The 15,990-nt window shown below is 36.2% G+C and overlaps 1 long non-coding RNA gene across 1 annotated transcript in view; it reads right to left on the bottom strand.

The window, feature by feature from the left end:
- Positions 1–14,988, bottom strand: part of LOC143693461 (uncharacterized) — an 85,320-nt gene extending 70,332 nt beyond the window's left edge. The window contains exons 1-2 of the long non-coding RNA XR_013181156.1: positions 14,803–14,988; positions 13,577–13,637 (exon numbers count right to left, since the gene is read on the bottom strand). This is a non-coding gene — a long non-coding RNA (uncharacterized LOC143693461). The remainder of the gene's footprint in view (positions 1–13,576; positions 13,638–14,802) is intronic.
- Positions 14,989–15,990: the final 1,002 nt, after the last annotated feature.

The following is a 15,990-nucleotide window of genomic DNA, read 5'->3' on the forward strand; positions in this document are numbered from 1 at the left end:
ATAATTACCAGTCTTTCTGTAAGTTTACACTGCCATTTATGCAGCCATAAATTTTGTTATAATGCACAATGTGACCAGGTTAACTTGCTTTGTTTGTAATGCAAAATATTTCCCTTAATTGCGTTGTGGATAAGAAATAGTTGTGATGAAGTATATACAATGCAGCCTAATAGAAAAGAGAAAAAAGAAAAAAGAAAAACTAAAACCAACCACTCTGTATAGTCTGAATGAGGTGAATCAGCCTGATAGCCTGTGTTAAATAGTTTAAAGTCATGGCCTTAACCTTGGGACACTAGAGACATATTTTACTTCATTGAACATGGAGACTAGCATCACTCCCAGGTGAGTAAAAAGGGTCAAATATATTATTCTAATCCCTGTTCCAAACAGAGAAAAGGTCATTATACACTACCTATTGCATGCTGCCAAAGAGTGAAAAATTCACATTGGGGACATGGGTGCAAATCTATTTTAGACATGGCCTTTAAAATGTTACTGAAATGAATGATTATGTGGTTTTGAACAAGGAAAAAAAATCTTGAAATTGATCTCGTTTATTAATTAGTTTGAGCTTATAAAGGTCTTACTATAAATAGCTGGAAGACCAGAAGAAATTGCTCATTTCAAAAGAGAGCGAGGCCATAAAAAAAATTGTTTTCTTGTAAAATTAATACCTATAGGTATGGTTATCCATTTAATAAATGATTCTGAATATAAGAAGACAGGAGATCTTGATTTTCCAGCTCTTCCAGTAAATTAGAAACAAAGGACACAGAATACTTTTGCTACTTTTCTTTCTTCTTTTTCTTTTTCTTCCTTTTCTCCATAGGAATTTCATTCAAAAGGTACTGAGGTCTTTTTTTTCTCCACAGAGAGGGACAAGCTTTGACCAAATTTCTCACTAACTCAGAAGCATGCTTTCTCCATGCAGAAGCACAATTTCCAGAGCTCATGGAATGATAGAATTGGTTTGAGTTGGGAGGGACCTTAAAAATCATCTCGTTTCAATTCTCTGTCCTTGGCAGGGACAACTTCCACTAGACCAGGTTGGTCAAAGACTGATCCAACCTGGTGTTGATGGGTCCATATATAATAGAGAAAAATAAATATTCCTCCTATGTGTATAGGTATGTAGAAGCTTTTTTTTCCCCTACAAACTTATATTTTATTGAAAGCTTCACTTCCAGATGAGCTAATTAAATTTTTACTTCATATTATCTAGCAAAGCTATTTGTAAAGTTGCAGGAAGACCACAAACAGTTAAGTTAGTTCCATATTGGAATCATCTGGATTCATCCTCAAATGTCAGTTTTAAGAGAAATTTATAGTGGCTCATCTAAAAGGAAAAATTCCTTCATGGTGGTTAAAAAAATACTGTTGTAATTTTTTCCTATTCACTTTTATTACTCTTTATTTCTATTAATGGCATGTTTTCTATCTTGTAGTTGTGCATTTTATTGTATTGTACCTAAAGCTTGAAGGTTGCTATTATCCTACAAGAGCTTTTTCTTCCTTTTCAGCAGATCATAAACTAGTTAAAGAGGATCATCTGACTAACAGAAGTTACTGAATGATAATTAAAACAAATTAAAATATCATATCACTCAAAAATTATTCAGTGCACAACTCCTGAGCTTGCTATTTCCTGCATAATTTAGTCTTCTTGGAAAGCTGGGCTTGAAGGTGTAATCAAAGATATTGATATATACAAATCTGGGCCTCCTACTTGCTGTAAGACTTCATGTATACATGGTAGTAAGGTACTGTAATGTATTACTTTAATGTATTTCTGTACCAAGCCAGCTCTTTCTGTTGCAGGAAATTATGAAAACCACTAAAGAAGACAATTAAAGAATCTAATTCCTTAAATCTGTCTCCAAAGAGCTAAAGACAAACATGTAAATCAGCTGTTTATGAAACATTCATGTTTGAATTTAAAAGGCATATCAGTATACAGTGAGCATCAGTGATACTAAGTCAGAAGCTTAATTCTCTAAAGAAAACAAAACTCATACAGTGCGTAGGCAGCCTGGCACGGTTCCTCCAGATTTCATACATGCGAATTAGGGTGCGGAGGCTATACTTAATTTAAAAATAAGATTGACTAATCTATTTGAGTGCTTACTGCCTTGTAAGCAGAGAAAAGAGTTCCGTGCCAGAATGGAAATCATATGGGCCGGGAATTCCCCTTCTGTTGACCACAGAAGGTATAGGCATAATCCATCAAGAACAGAATGCATGCCATACTTTGTTCATTAGCATTTAAAGAGGCTGTTTGGCATCAGACAACAAATACAATTCTTGCAAGAACTTGGCAGCGGACTGTTTGTCAGTTAATGACAATCCACAGCTTTTTCAAGGAAATACTAAATGTTCCCAGGGTTATTTCTGAATTCTTTTCAGCATTAAGCTTGAAGTGGGGCTAACACATTTGTATAGCAGTGACCAACTTCCAAGAGAAAACATCAGTTCTGAACCTGAAATTGAAACAGATTTGTTGGCAACACATCAACAAATTGTGATGGAATTACAGGATGTGTGATATCACATATCTTATCTTTACATTTATGCATTTCCTAAAATACACCAGTGTGTTTAGCATAGAATATAGTCTTGAAAATTATGCATGTGATTTAGGACTTGGATATCAATACAGAGGGTGTGATAAAATACAATGAGAAAAAATATGTGTATTTAAAGAAAAAAAAGCCCCAAAGTTTTTTTATCATTAAGTTAATTATCAGTGGGGCCAAGGGGGGTGTTGTTAATTGCTCTACCTATCTTTTCTCTTTCTCCCTTTTTTTGGTCATAGTTTAGAGCAAATTACCAAGCCCAAATGTAGATCAGATGCATAGCTGTGATGCTACAAGTTACATTGTTTTGTAAGTGCTGCAGATTTTATTCTGTCCTTCTATTGTTAAGGCAGAAACTATTTTCTGTCTCAGGAGGAAGATTTTTGTCTTTAACATTCATACAACAAAGCTGCAGATCACTGTTACCTTTGCTTTTTTTCCCTTTTTGTTTTTTCCTTTTCCTTTTAGATATCCACTCAGAGAATATTCTCAATTAAAGCAATGTATTAAGCAGTGAAGTAATCTAGAATTTGACAGAGTTGATCTTATTCAAAAATTCTTGAATTTCAAGCCTCACTGCTAAAGTTGCATATAGATTTTAATCTGAAAATGTACTCCTCTTAGTCTTGAAGATACCTCTGATGGAAACCTTCCAGGGAGGCTATCAATAAATTATGTTTACATACACTTGAAAATACTTTCACATTGAAGAAGTCCTGGAAAAAAGTCTGAGGGTAAATGAGTTTGCATCAGCAAACTTTTCTTTCAAAAGTTTCATTTACCCTGAAAATGAGTTAATAAGTGCACAAGTGGGTCCTATATCCCAAGAATTTCATTGCTGAAGAAGGGTGATAGCAGATCATTCCTGAATTAAATGATTCTATGATTTTTCTACAATGTAAATAAGGGTTACTTACAGTTCAGGAAGCATGTTAACAGTGAGGAAAGAAAATATGATAATCAGAGATACTATATAACCTTGTAGCTGATCTGCTTCATGCAGAGAAGCGCAGAAAAGTCAAGGTAGCATTTTTACACGCTGGAAGTTGGACTACAACTGACTAAGGATCATTATGATATACACCAACATTCAGATTGCTGTCATACCATAAAGCACTCTCCTGGTTTTTGCTGATGGTGTAATTGTGTTAGTCACATTTAGTTAACACACTTAGCTACAATCACACTTTAATCTGCTGTCAGAGAGGTATCCTGTAGCCAGCCTCATTGCAAGGGCTGTAGGACAGGATGATCCAACTGAGAAGTTAGAATGCCAATCAGCTCACAAAACAACTGTGATGCTGCTTTCATGCAAAACCATATCAGTGCAGCCACAGAACAGAAAGGAAGTCATACTTGGGAAAATAGGAAGTATGGGTCACTCTGCTGGTGCCTGGAGCTTAGATGGTAGATTTGTTTCTGGTTCTGCTACAGGCTTCCTGTGCTCTCTTAGGAAACTAGGAGTTTTCCCATTATCTTGCAGAAATAACAGGCCTTCACTTCTTAACACACATATGGAGGATAAGGAGTCTAAAGTCTGAGAGACACAAAGAATTTATGATTCTGCAGAGCAGAATTTATATCCACAGAATCTATAGAAAGATAATCTATTATGCATAAATCAGAACCAAACAAAAAATATTAAAGCAAATGCATGTATACAGTCAGAATGGGTTGAAGTCATCCAGCTGAACCTCAAATCTCTGACCTTGTCCAAACTTTTCTTTATAATGAATGGAAAACTACAGCCACCTCTAGAGCACAGTTCATCTAACCAGAGTCTCTTTGGAATAAATGTTTTGCTGTATTGCTCTCCACTGACTATGAAGAGCCTACAATCATTAGCTCACCTCTAGACATCCACACTTACTTGGATCCAGTCCTCAGACTGTAAGAGAACATGAAGCACTCTCCAAATGCAAGAGCTGCTTTTCGGCAGCATTTTCTTACTACAATGTGTTTTGTAAGTCAGATTGGTGAGCAATGTTACACTGGGTAAGGCCTCAGTCTTGAGCAGCATTTTAGGCTCTGGGATGTGCAGTTTAGAATTTGAAGATCAAAAGGGAAAGGTCTGGAAGAGGTATAAATGCTTTATATGTTGGCTGCCAGAAAAAGCAACACTATTAATTTATATTGTTTTGGAATTAATAAAGTTCTACATTTTTGTATACATCCTTTTTGGCCCCACAAATCAATTTTTGGGAATCAGGAATTCACAATAAAATCATAATTTCATGTTAACAAGAGTCTGAACCTGCACATGTCAAGGTAAGAAAGAGTAGAAGTACATTATGCAGAATGATTGGCAATCATAGGCTGAGGTAGACTGATCATCCAATTAAATCATAGAATATTAAAAAGGTCAAAGTAATATAGACCTAGCCTAATTAATAGACAATGAGATAAAATTCTGATTCTCACTTTTCAGTATAGTCCAGTCCTGAAAACAAAGTACCTACTTTATTTATGGAAGTAGTTCCTTTGACATCAGGGTACTTCATAAAGGCATGTGGCTCCTTGTCTGTGGATTACCTTGCACAATCAGTGTCTAAGACTTTAGTTCTTCTATACTGTTCAGGTAGTTTCACTAGAATACTTAATTTTTTTCATTCCTTATCTGCATTTTATAAGGAAACTCATATAATCCTTTTTGTCTTCATGAACAGTAGATAAAGATTCAACCCTTTAAAACTTCATTAATATGTTGTCCTAATGATATCAAAGGTATAGTATAATTCAAACGTCAGTTCTGTGTCTGTCTTCCGTGGTTTATGTGGATTTCTATTAATATTTAATTTGGTTCATTACCTTATTTATTGTGTGTTGGTTAAAGGAATTTGAAGATGGAGGTGCTGTGTTAACATAAAAGTCTCCTCACACTGAGGCAGGAACCAAATATGATGCATGCACAATAATGCTGGGACTTTGTTTATAATAAACATTTTAAATGACTGACTTTTTCTCTACTAATACTCTAAGTAGGATGATCTATGAGATTTCTAATTTATTCTTGTTTAAAATTTAACCATGCTTTTTTAAAGCATATCAATTTTGTTAATACCATGTAATTAAAACATGTCAGTGCACAGCAAGTTTTAGTCTAAATTAATGACTATGAGAATTATTTTAATTAAATAACCAATTATAGAAAAATCGCAAGCATGAGAGCTGACATTTAAATGAATTTCATTTAAATTGCTTCTTAACATTGTCCCATCTAGGACACTAATGCAAAATGAACTATTGTATCAACATAGATTATCACTATTTTTGTATGCACATAATGTATTCATATTCAATCACTGGAACAGAGCTGAATATTTTGTATTGATCTGAAATGTCTATGAACAAAATACAACAAAATAAGCTGAAGTAGAAACAAAAATCCCCTGAAGTACTGTGACACAGTACAGCTGTGTTTCTTGTTTGCACAAATATATTTCATATTTCAGTTCTTTGTTCACTTATAAAGTCTGTTTTCCATTTAATGCAGGGTGAACTTCTAAAATTGATGAGTTTTCAAGTGACTTTTTAAATTCTGTCTCTCTTGTAAATACACATGAAAAATCATGATGGGCTGGATATTCAGTTTTCATTTTTGATTTTAAAAAGATCTGTTAAAACATTTGCTGGAGTACATTTTGCTCACTTTTAACTGGTAAGGATAGCCCTACATAGTTAAATAAATTACTCTTCTGCACTGCACAAATTGTTACTGCATTTGTCTAACAATCACATTCAATTTAATCAGATGCGTGGTGTAAACTGTGCCAGGAAACTCCTGAAGCTATATTTAAAAGTGAGTAACAGTGTAATACATTGCAAAATTATTTTTCTCTACTGTAGCTTTAAAGATGTCACAGGAAAAGGGGGAAAAAAGAATCCTGCATTTTTGTTCATTGATTAACCAGTAATGTTATGTATAAATAATGTATCTGACAGTATGGCAGCCCACTTGGGACATTGTGCCATTTACTACAAAATAGGATGCAACATGCAACTGAGCAGCAAGAACAAATTAAACATCTTTCCTCAGTAACTTCAGCATTTTTATTAGGTGGTAAACATCACAGTGAGAAGAAGAGCAGATGTAGATATTTCAACAATATTAACCTTAATCTAAGTAGAGACACAAAATAATATTTATACATTCTGAAAAATGCTTAACTTGTATAAGAGATGTGTTGTCTTGATTTATTAATCTTTTGTGGAAATACTGTGGAAACCAGTTGATATAGCCATGGTATAAAACCAGAATTTTATTCCAGGGTATCACAACTGAATTCAGCGAAGTATTATATATAATTTTCTCTTGTTAACTTGTAACACAGAGATATCACTGCAGTTATGAACTGAAGAATTTGCAAATTATCTTTTAAAAACTGCTGCCCTTGTGATGTGCTGGTATTTTAATTCAAATTAAATTAATGTATTAGAACTTGTTATTATTTTTTTGTAAACTAAGAAAAAAGAAATTTTTTTGTCTGGCAAAAGTTGACTTTATAATCAGATATTTATCTCCATGTTCATACATGATCATTTTTCATTATTTTACCCCAAACAAGTACAAAAACAAAACAAAAAAAAAAAACCCAAACCCAACAAACAAAAAAACTTTATCAAAACAAAAACATTGAACAGAAATTTTATGTATTATCACTGAAAACAATGGTATTTGTACTCTTAAATTTTTCCAGAGGAGTTAGGTAAGACAAATCTTAATAAAAAACACTAAGATGTCAGCCCAGCTCCCTTTGCCTACTATGGAATTTCCAATCACTGCATTAAATATTGTTAAATGGAACAAGTGAGTATTATTTAACATGATTCAATACCCTAGACCCTGAATTTGTAACTGTTATCACTAAATCATGTGATCACTAAATCAAAGTATCTTTCTGTGTATTGAGCTAAATACCCAATTTAGACTCTCGACTCGTTGTCCTTTTTACATACTGCAAAAGCTGCAGCAGTTTATTTCACATCTACAGAATAATTAATCTAATATTCCCTCATACTTAATAGTTACAATGGTTAATGTTTATACCTGAGGTAATTCCCATTGCACAGTGAAGAGGCTCATCCACTTGATTAAAAATAAATCTTTTCACCCCTGCACTTGAATGTGTACCTCCCTGGGGAAGCTGACCATAATTTCTCTCTTGCTGTACCTCATTCTACAAGTGATGAGCCCATTTTGCATGGCCAATATTGCATATAACATTGGGCTTTAAACAGGACAGTAATTCAATCAGGGTTGTTTTTTTTCTTCCCAGGTTCATCTGGGAGCAAATTCCTGTTACTTGGTTGTTGTTGCTAAAACCTGAAATTCATCATTTATTTCCCAAAGTTGCAGCTTATGAGATGCTGCAGTTGTTTTTATCTCAGAACATGAAATAAGATCAGCTGGAATGGTAGTAACTGGAGATGTAACAAATGGAAAATAGTTGGTGACAGAAATAGGGAACGGGAAAGACAAAAAGACAGGGACTGAAGAGACAAAAGGCAAAGTTTACCAGGCTGATTTCTGCATCCAAAGGAGATTGGCACCTGAACTGGAGTTCACAATAGGTGACATCCTTACCAATTGAAGAGCCATGCTAAATGCCTCTGTGACTCCTGACCCTAAAGCTGCACAGGTGCCTAAGCAGGTTGGGAAAGTCATTTGTGTGCAAGCAAGCTCCTAATTGCAACTCACCAACCCTGTAAATTTTCAAATTATTTGTTGTACCTGGCTGAATATACTTATTTTGTAAATGCTAGACCATGTTGAATGGACATATGCTTAAGGTGACTCAAAGGAAAGGCAGCCTCATGCTCAACTGATAGGTTGCCTGTGAGTCATATACGTCTGCTCAGAAACAATTGTATGCTTTGACTTTGATTTGTAACTCTTTTCTTTTTTTTTATTACCAGACCCAACAGCTCTGAGGGAGTAAGCTGGATGCAAGTCAATCTCATATGTCATCAGCAAAGCTATTCTATCTCCAAGTTTCCCTCTGGAATGCCAAATGCCTCCCTTATTTGCACTTTCACAAACCTGCTGGAGACAAGGTGTCTACTCAATTGTAACAATTTGGCCTGAGAAAACTTTATTGTTGATAGTGATTTTCAGAACCCATTACAAGGTTTTCAGTGCTGGCACTTAAAAAGAAAAACATTTTTATGCCTGGTCTGAGTAAAACTTATGCAAATTCAGAGACAGAGCAAACAGAGAAAGCCACCATGCATTTTTGCAATACTTCATTTCAGAACTAGTTTCCTCCTCATCAACAAAAGCAGCCCTATAAATCAGTCCAGAATGATCATTAGTCACATGATGATTCATAAATCTTTGAGGAAGGCTCTGTAGAGGGACCTGGACAGGCTGGATCAATGGGCCCACACAACTAGATGAGGTCACAACAGCCCCATGCAGCTCTACAGTCTGGGAGCAGAGTGACTGGAGAGCTGCTCAGTAGAAAAGGACCTGGGGGTGTTGGTGGACAGTGGCTGAACAGGAGCCAGTCTGTGCCCAGGTGGCCAGGAAGACCAATGGCATCCAGGCCTGTGTCAGCAATAGGGTGGCCAGCAGGACCAGGGCAGGGATTGTTCCCCTGTGCAGCCACATCATCTAGTGCTGTGCAGTTCTGGGCCACTCACTGTAAAAGGACACTGAGGTGCTGGAGTGTGTCCAGAGAAGGTCAATAAAACTGGTGAAGGGTCTGGAGCACAAGTCCTGTGAGTAATGGCTGAGTGAGCTGGGGTTGTTCAGCCTGGAGAAAAGGAGACTTAGGATTTAGTTTATCACTCTCTACAACTGCCTGAAAGGAGGTCAGGGATCAGTCTCTACTCCCAAGCAAGTAGCTACAGGACAAGAGGAAATTGTCTGTAGCTGCATCAGTGGAGGTTCTTGCTGGACATCAGGAGGAAATTCTTCACAGAAGGGGTTATTAAACATTGTCATGGACTTCATGGGGAGATGGTGGAGTCACCGTCCCTGGAGGTGTTCAAGAAACAACTGGACATGGCACTTAGTGCCATGGTCTATTTGATAATGTGGTGGTCTGTCGCAGACACCTTTTTGTGAAAATCTTTTCTTAGGATTTTCTCTCTTCTGAGAAGCTGAGGCCTCAGAAACAAAATGTAAACAATGGTTATTTGCTGCTGTGGAATGCATCAGGTGTGTCTGTGATTGGGCCATTTTGAATGTTTACAATTAATGGCCAACCACAGACCAGATAGCTTGGACTCTCTGTCCGAGCCAGCTGCCTTTGTTATCATTCTTTTCTAGTCTATTATTAGCTAACCTTCTGAGAGATGAAACCTTTCCTTCTATTTCTTTTTAGTTTAGTTATAATGTAATATATATATCATAAAATAATAAATCAAGCCTTCTGAACATGGAGTCAACATTCTCATCTCTTGCCTCATGCAAGAACCCCTGTGAACACTTTCACAGTGGTGAGTTAAAAGTTGGACTTGATCTCAGCTTTTCCAACATAAATGATTCTGCAACTCTGTGATATGTAATAGACTTAAGCAAACTTTCTGAAGATTCTGGTAAGCTTCCTAAAGAGTCTGAAGAAAGCTAGGAATGTGCTGCTGTATTTGCATCAAGGAAATCGTCTTTGCCCACTGAAAGAACAAATCTAGGCATAATGACAGATGAGAAAGCATTCACAATATTCTAGTCCAGTAGACAATTATGGTAACAAATCAGGACAGATTTTTTCTTGAAAAAAGATTATTTCCTTGGTTTTCTTGCCTAGCTCTGCTAAAAGTCCATACATAATGCAGTGATGGATGCTATCTAAAAGTTCAAGACAGAACACCAGCAGCACTAACTTCTGCACGGCATTCTTCTACCTAACACTTTAGACCACACTGAACAGAATTTCTTGTATATATGCAATTTTGCATAAGTGCCATAGGGCACAATCTTGACAACCTTGATAAGCTCTAAAGGATGTCCCAACTAAATGGTGAGCAGCAGTGTTCAGATTTACAGCAGTATTTTAACTGTATTTGAGTTTGTGAGGGGAAGGAAAATCATGCCATCTCCTGGTTTATATGCTATTCAGTCAGTTACCTACATGCTCACTACTAATACACTCACATCTCAACTGTTGTAACTGTTTAGTGTCTAGACTTCTCCAAACACAGATTTTCAGTCAACTATTCTGGGAGTAATTTAATAATTTCTAAATGACCTGCAGAATAGATTTTAATAAGAATACCCAAAACTAATACAGAGAACTGAAGAGATAATGGAAATACAAAAGATCCTGGTGAAGTTCTTCCTTAGAAAAGGACACTGTGTTTCACAACTGAATTTGTCTACCTTCAGATTTTGGCTATTGGGTCTTTTTCTCTCTCTCTTTTCTTTCCTTTTCTGCTATATTAAGAATGTTTTCTACTTGCAAAAGCCTTCTCTCCAAATGAGATACATGTTCATTACAGCCATGTTGAGTATTTGTCCTCTACGGAAATGAAACAACTTGAGCTCTTTAAGTTTACCACTCTTCAACTTAATCTCTTTTGTAGCTTCTTTTCAGAACTTCTCTCTGATTTCTCTTGCAACTATCAAGTGTGACAGAAAAACTGGGCACAGTATCTCTCTATTACATTTTTTTCAATGTAACTAAAAGATTCACACTTGCTTCTCAGCACCCTACTTCTGAAATGTTTCAGGATTTCATGCTCAGATGAACCTCATGACATCCTCTATCCCTCAGCTGGAAGCTTCTGCCTCCCGTTCCTGAAACACAGCGGCTTATCATGCACATGATCCTGTTTTGTATATGGAGTAAAATAAGGCTGCCAATTACTGTCTTCTGGCCCAGGCACAGCAATACATCAGCTGTTCCAAGAGTGTCATGAAAATTATATGAGAACTCTCCAGATTAGCTCTCAAATTATCACAATGGAAGGCAGCAATTCACAGAACCATAGACTAACTCAAGCTGGGGGAAGAGACCCATAAGGATCATCAAGTCCAACTCCCCTCTCCAACCTTTAATACATTTTCAGTCACAGGGCACAATTTGTTTTCATTTAAGTGTGACATTTCTGATCTGTTTACAGATGGAATAAGTTTGCATTTGACTCTACTAAGCATAGTTTTCTCTGTATGAAATTATTATATACTAAACAACTTTAGGGGAGAGCTTATATTACTGCTGTCACTGGTATAGCCTGTAGGAAAAGCATATGGTAGTAGTTTGGGTTTATCTAAATGTAGAAGAAAATATACTCTTTTTATTGCTTCCATTTCAGTTAATGGTAAATTATTATCTGTTTATTCATTACTCTTTTATTACTTCATCTTATTTTTGTTGCAAGGAATAAGAATCCTGCCAAGATGAGTTTAAACAGAGGGACAGACTCTTATCTACATATTTACTACCTAAACAAGAGTGTTCACCTAGCAACTTGAACATGTATTTTGATCTTAATTTAAGACCTTGATAGAAAATAGAAAATAAAGATATTTCAGGAATACCATATGTTTAAAAAGCAATCCTGTAGCCTAAATTCATTCTATCTGACCTGATACCAAACACATAGACAAAGAGAAAGAAGTAGTCACTTTCACATGGCAATTCTAACTTTAGATAAGCTAAACTGTTGTATTTACAGAAGCAGAAGAGGAATGTTCTTAGAATTTCTTCTGCTGGTTGAGCTGAAGAATTAATGGCAGTTGGCAAAAAATAGGTGGCAACAAAAGTATGAAGGTAACAGAAGGCATTAAGAAGAAAGCGAGGTCGTTATGCTTTCCACATTTGGAAACCATTGGACCAGGCAATTACAGAGACAGCAAATGGATTTAAACTTCCAGTCTTTTTTTAAACTAAAAAGGATTTGAACAGAAAATGAGTAGGCAAGTTAGGTGTATTTTAGGTCTAAGTCCATCTGCTGGCAAGTCCAAAGTCAGCCGAAAGAAAATCATGCTTTTGAATCAATACAATAATGGTGGATCACCTTACTTAGCAACGAAAATAAATTAAGTAAAAGATTTGTTGGAATCCAGTGCCAAAAACTGAAATCCATAACCTCGGATCATAGGAAATTCAGCAGATGCATTGGGAAACAGCTTTCATGTCTGCTTGCTGTGCACAGCTTCTTAGCACTGCATTGATTGTTCCAATCTACTGTCATAATTAAAAATTTAAGATAATATAATAATACAAATCTTAATATTATATAATTTTAAAATTAAGGTTATTTAAAAGCAAACTGAAATATTTTGCAGTTTATAAAATTATGTGCAGTTATGCTCCTGGGAGGAGCAGGGAGTTCAGCTCAGTGATCCTTATTAGTCCCTTTCAACATGAGATATTCCATGATCCTATTATTCTATTAATTCCCACTGAGCTTATGCCTATCTTTTTCCATTTAGACTACTGGTAGCTTGAAGTTAGGTATGGGAGTTACACAGGATCAGACTTACATGCTTACTCTTCTAAAGTTTTCCCACATTGTTCCTAAAATCCTTTTGCATGTACTGTTTTTAATGTTTATGGACCACTTAAAATAAATTTTATTAATAATCCTATAGTAATCCTGTATGATTAAGGTAATGAAGTCTATGGCAACAATAAATAAGTTGCCCACAATTCCATAAGAAGTGATTAGCTGCCCCTAGCAATGATTTTTGCCTTCAAGATACTTTCTAAGGATGCAGAAAAATAGGACAGGGTTGTAGCTCTTCACATTGGTAATAAACTATTCCACAAATAAACATTTGCTCAGTTTCCTTCTTAGTAAAATTACCTTTAGTGCTTGCATAGATTTTCCAATATATAGGTCAATCTGTCCTAACCTTTTCTGAAGGAAAATGAGAAATGAACAATGTAAGACATATGTAATGGCACTGTTTGCAAACACCAAAGAGCAGTAGACTCAAGAACTGCAATATAAAGCTATCAATTAATTTTGTTGTAACTGTATGCACCTGTGAACAACTGCTTAATTAAAGAGGCAAACAGAAATCTCTCACAATAATGTTTCAAATTACTTACATTTATGTGACTCAATTAGTTGGAGTGGATAAATACAATTGGAAAGCTGCCATGTGGACTTCTGGAAATAAAGAAAAGATAGAACTGAAAAGATACAAAACCAAATGGGAGGAATCAGGCAGATAAATACAGATAATTCTCAGAGGTTCATAGGACTATACAAACAGAGAAGATAAAAGAAAAAGATTCTGTGCAAATATATATAAATACCTCATTTACTGTCACAGAGGTCTGTGTTCACAGATGGGAATATTAAGGAGATTGTTTGCTTTGGTCAGAATATGCACAGGGCTAGATTTCTTTTCAGTTTGCCATGAGATGTATTCATCCAATTCCCTTTCCCCTTAGGGAGTGGCACACTTCTGTTTTAGACATAGTAGAGTGGCTTGCCTACCTTCTAAATATTCCTCCAAAAAGGCACAGGCCTTTCACAATCTCTGGCCTATCTGATTGCCTAAATGCCTCAGATACCTTGCAGATGTTTGCATCAGGAGTGCATTTCTGAAACAATCTCCTACAGGTTCCTTTTTTGTAAGATGTGGTTCCCATTACAAAGGGGTTCCAATGCCAGCGAACCAAGTTTGGGGGAGTCTAAACTAAACTGGAGAGTGCTTTCCACATGAGCACACCAAGTTCACCCTCTCAGAACAGACTATAAATAGTCCACAATGAAAAAATGTGAGATGAAAGTGGTGTGGACATGGAGTCTTGAGCACTGCAAGAGTGCTCCTTTTGGATTTCATGAGCTCCTCATGCAGTCATAGCCTAAGGCATTTAAAATTACACCAGACACATTAGACAGTTGAATTCCTTCTTCATTTTCATCAGCCTGCTTCAGAATAGGATTTAACCCCATATACGTGCAAGCCCATTGCTGAAAATGCCTTTTCCTCACCTCCATCTGCAGTTCAGTATTGCTCGGTAGCATTTCAGGAAAGCCTGCTTTGATATGATATACACTGTATATGATATACACTGTCTGCTATGGGATGTTTTATTAACACTGAATGATTGACACTGGGGGATGGTTAAACAAACTGGGCTTTCCCTTCCTGAGAAGGCTCATTTGGAAATGGTAGAGAGGATAAGAAGCAGGATGGATTACACTTCAAAGTTCTCTCAGGTGTAGGGTCCTAAATCTGTTCTAGATATTGCTTGTTAACTCTGTCTTCTAAACACAACCCCTTCTACTTTTTAAAAATAATATTTTAAAATACCTGTCTTACCTTATCTTACAGTCCCGGGCATTTTGTTCCTTAAAGAGTGGCCAAGTAGACCTGACTTGATATTCGGGTCAATGATTTGTACACGTACAAATTGTCACTCAGAAGTGGGATATTCTTCCAGCTGGGGACGGGAGCAAATATCTAGGGCAGAAGAGGGAGCAAGACCTGCTGAAAGCCAAGAGGCAAGATAATTTTCTGTGGAAAAAGAAAATCATTAAGCCATGTACCATCTTAGACTTATATCCAACAAAGGCATCAGTTGTTTGGGTTTTTTCTCTGTCACTCTGGAATACTTCCTAGCATATTGGCTTTCCTAGCAGATAGGCTTTCAATATTTCAAAAGTTGCTCTCTTAATATTTTTGAAATTCACATTGAAATGAGTTTTATTAAGACATAATACTCATGGGTTTTAAAAGAATATCTGTCCATTTGTGGCAGAAGGCCAATATATTTTCAATATTTCGTGGCACCATTTTCACTATGCTGGTTTATCAAAATTACTATATACTTAGTTTTCTTTCTTTCCTTCTTTACTTTTGATTTCCCTCACCTTTTCAATTTATCATTTTTTGAAAATCTTAATTTTTCTCATAATAATTGCTTAGGTTTTTACTTTAATTCTGTGTTTTCCATTTAGATCAAGGTCATAAGGTACGTATAGCTGACCCTACTGTTATTTCCCTTCACCAAAAAAATCAAATCATGCAGGTAAAGGCAAAGGATCCGAATAGATTTGTTAACCGACCCAATCTGGCTAGGAAAATCTACCTGCAACCTATAGAACAAAGCTCCTCACACTTCTAATTGAAGTCAACTACCCAGCTGACAGGCAAATATGCTTTTGAGGGCTCTTTTGCTGCTGTGATGATAGCATCTTGAGGTTGTTCCCAGATGGAGGGGAGGGAGGTAGAACCGAGAGTCAGAGAGTGTGACAGTCGCTCATCTATCTTGGAAATACTGAGAAACTTGGAAATGTGAATAAAATTAGGCTGTGCTTTCATGAACACTTTAACTTAAGTACAAAATGCTGCTAAAGAAGATGATCCCTCCAACCTCTCCTCTCTGTCTCACTGTTCCCACCATTTCCCTTGTGCCAGCACGTGAGATCTGATGGCTACCTTCTTAGAGAGATCTGGGAATTGGTCCAACACCCAGCTTCCCAAGTACTAAAACTTTTGAGTTGGACC

This window comes from Agelaius phoeniceus, chromosome 2 (genome assembly GCF_051311805.1).
Source record: "Agelaius phoeniceus isolate bAgePho1 chromosome 2, bAgePho1.hap1, whole genome shotgun sequence".
NCBI lineage: Eukaryota > Metazoa > Chordata > Aves > Passeriformes > Icteridae > Agelaius > Agelaius phoeniceus.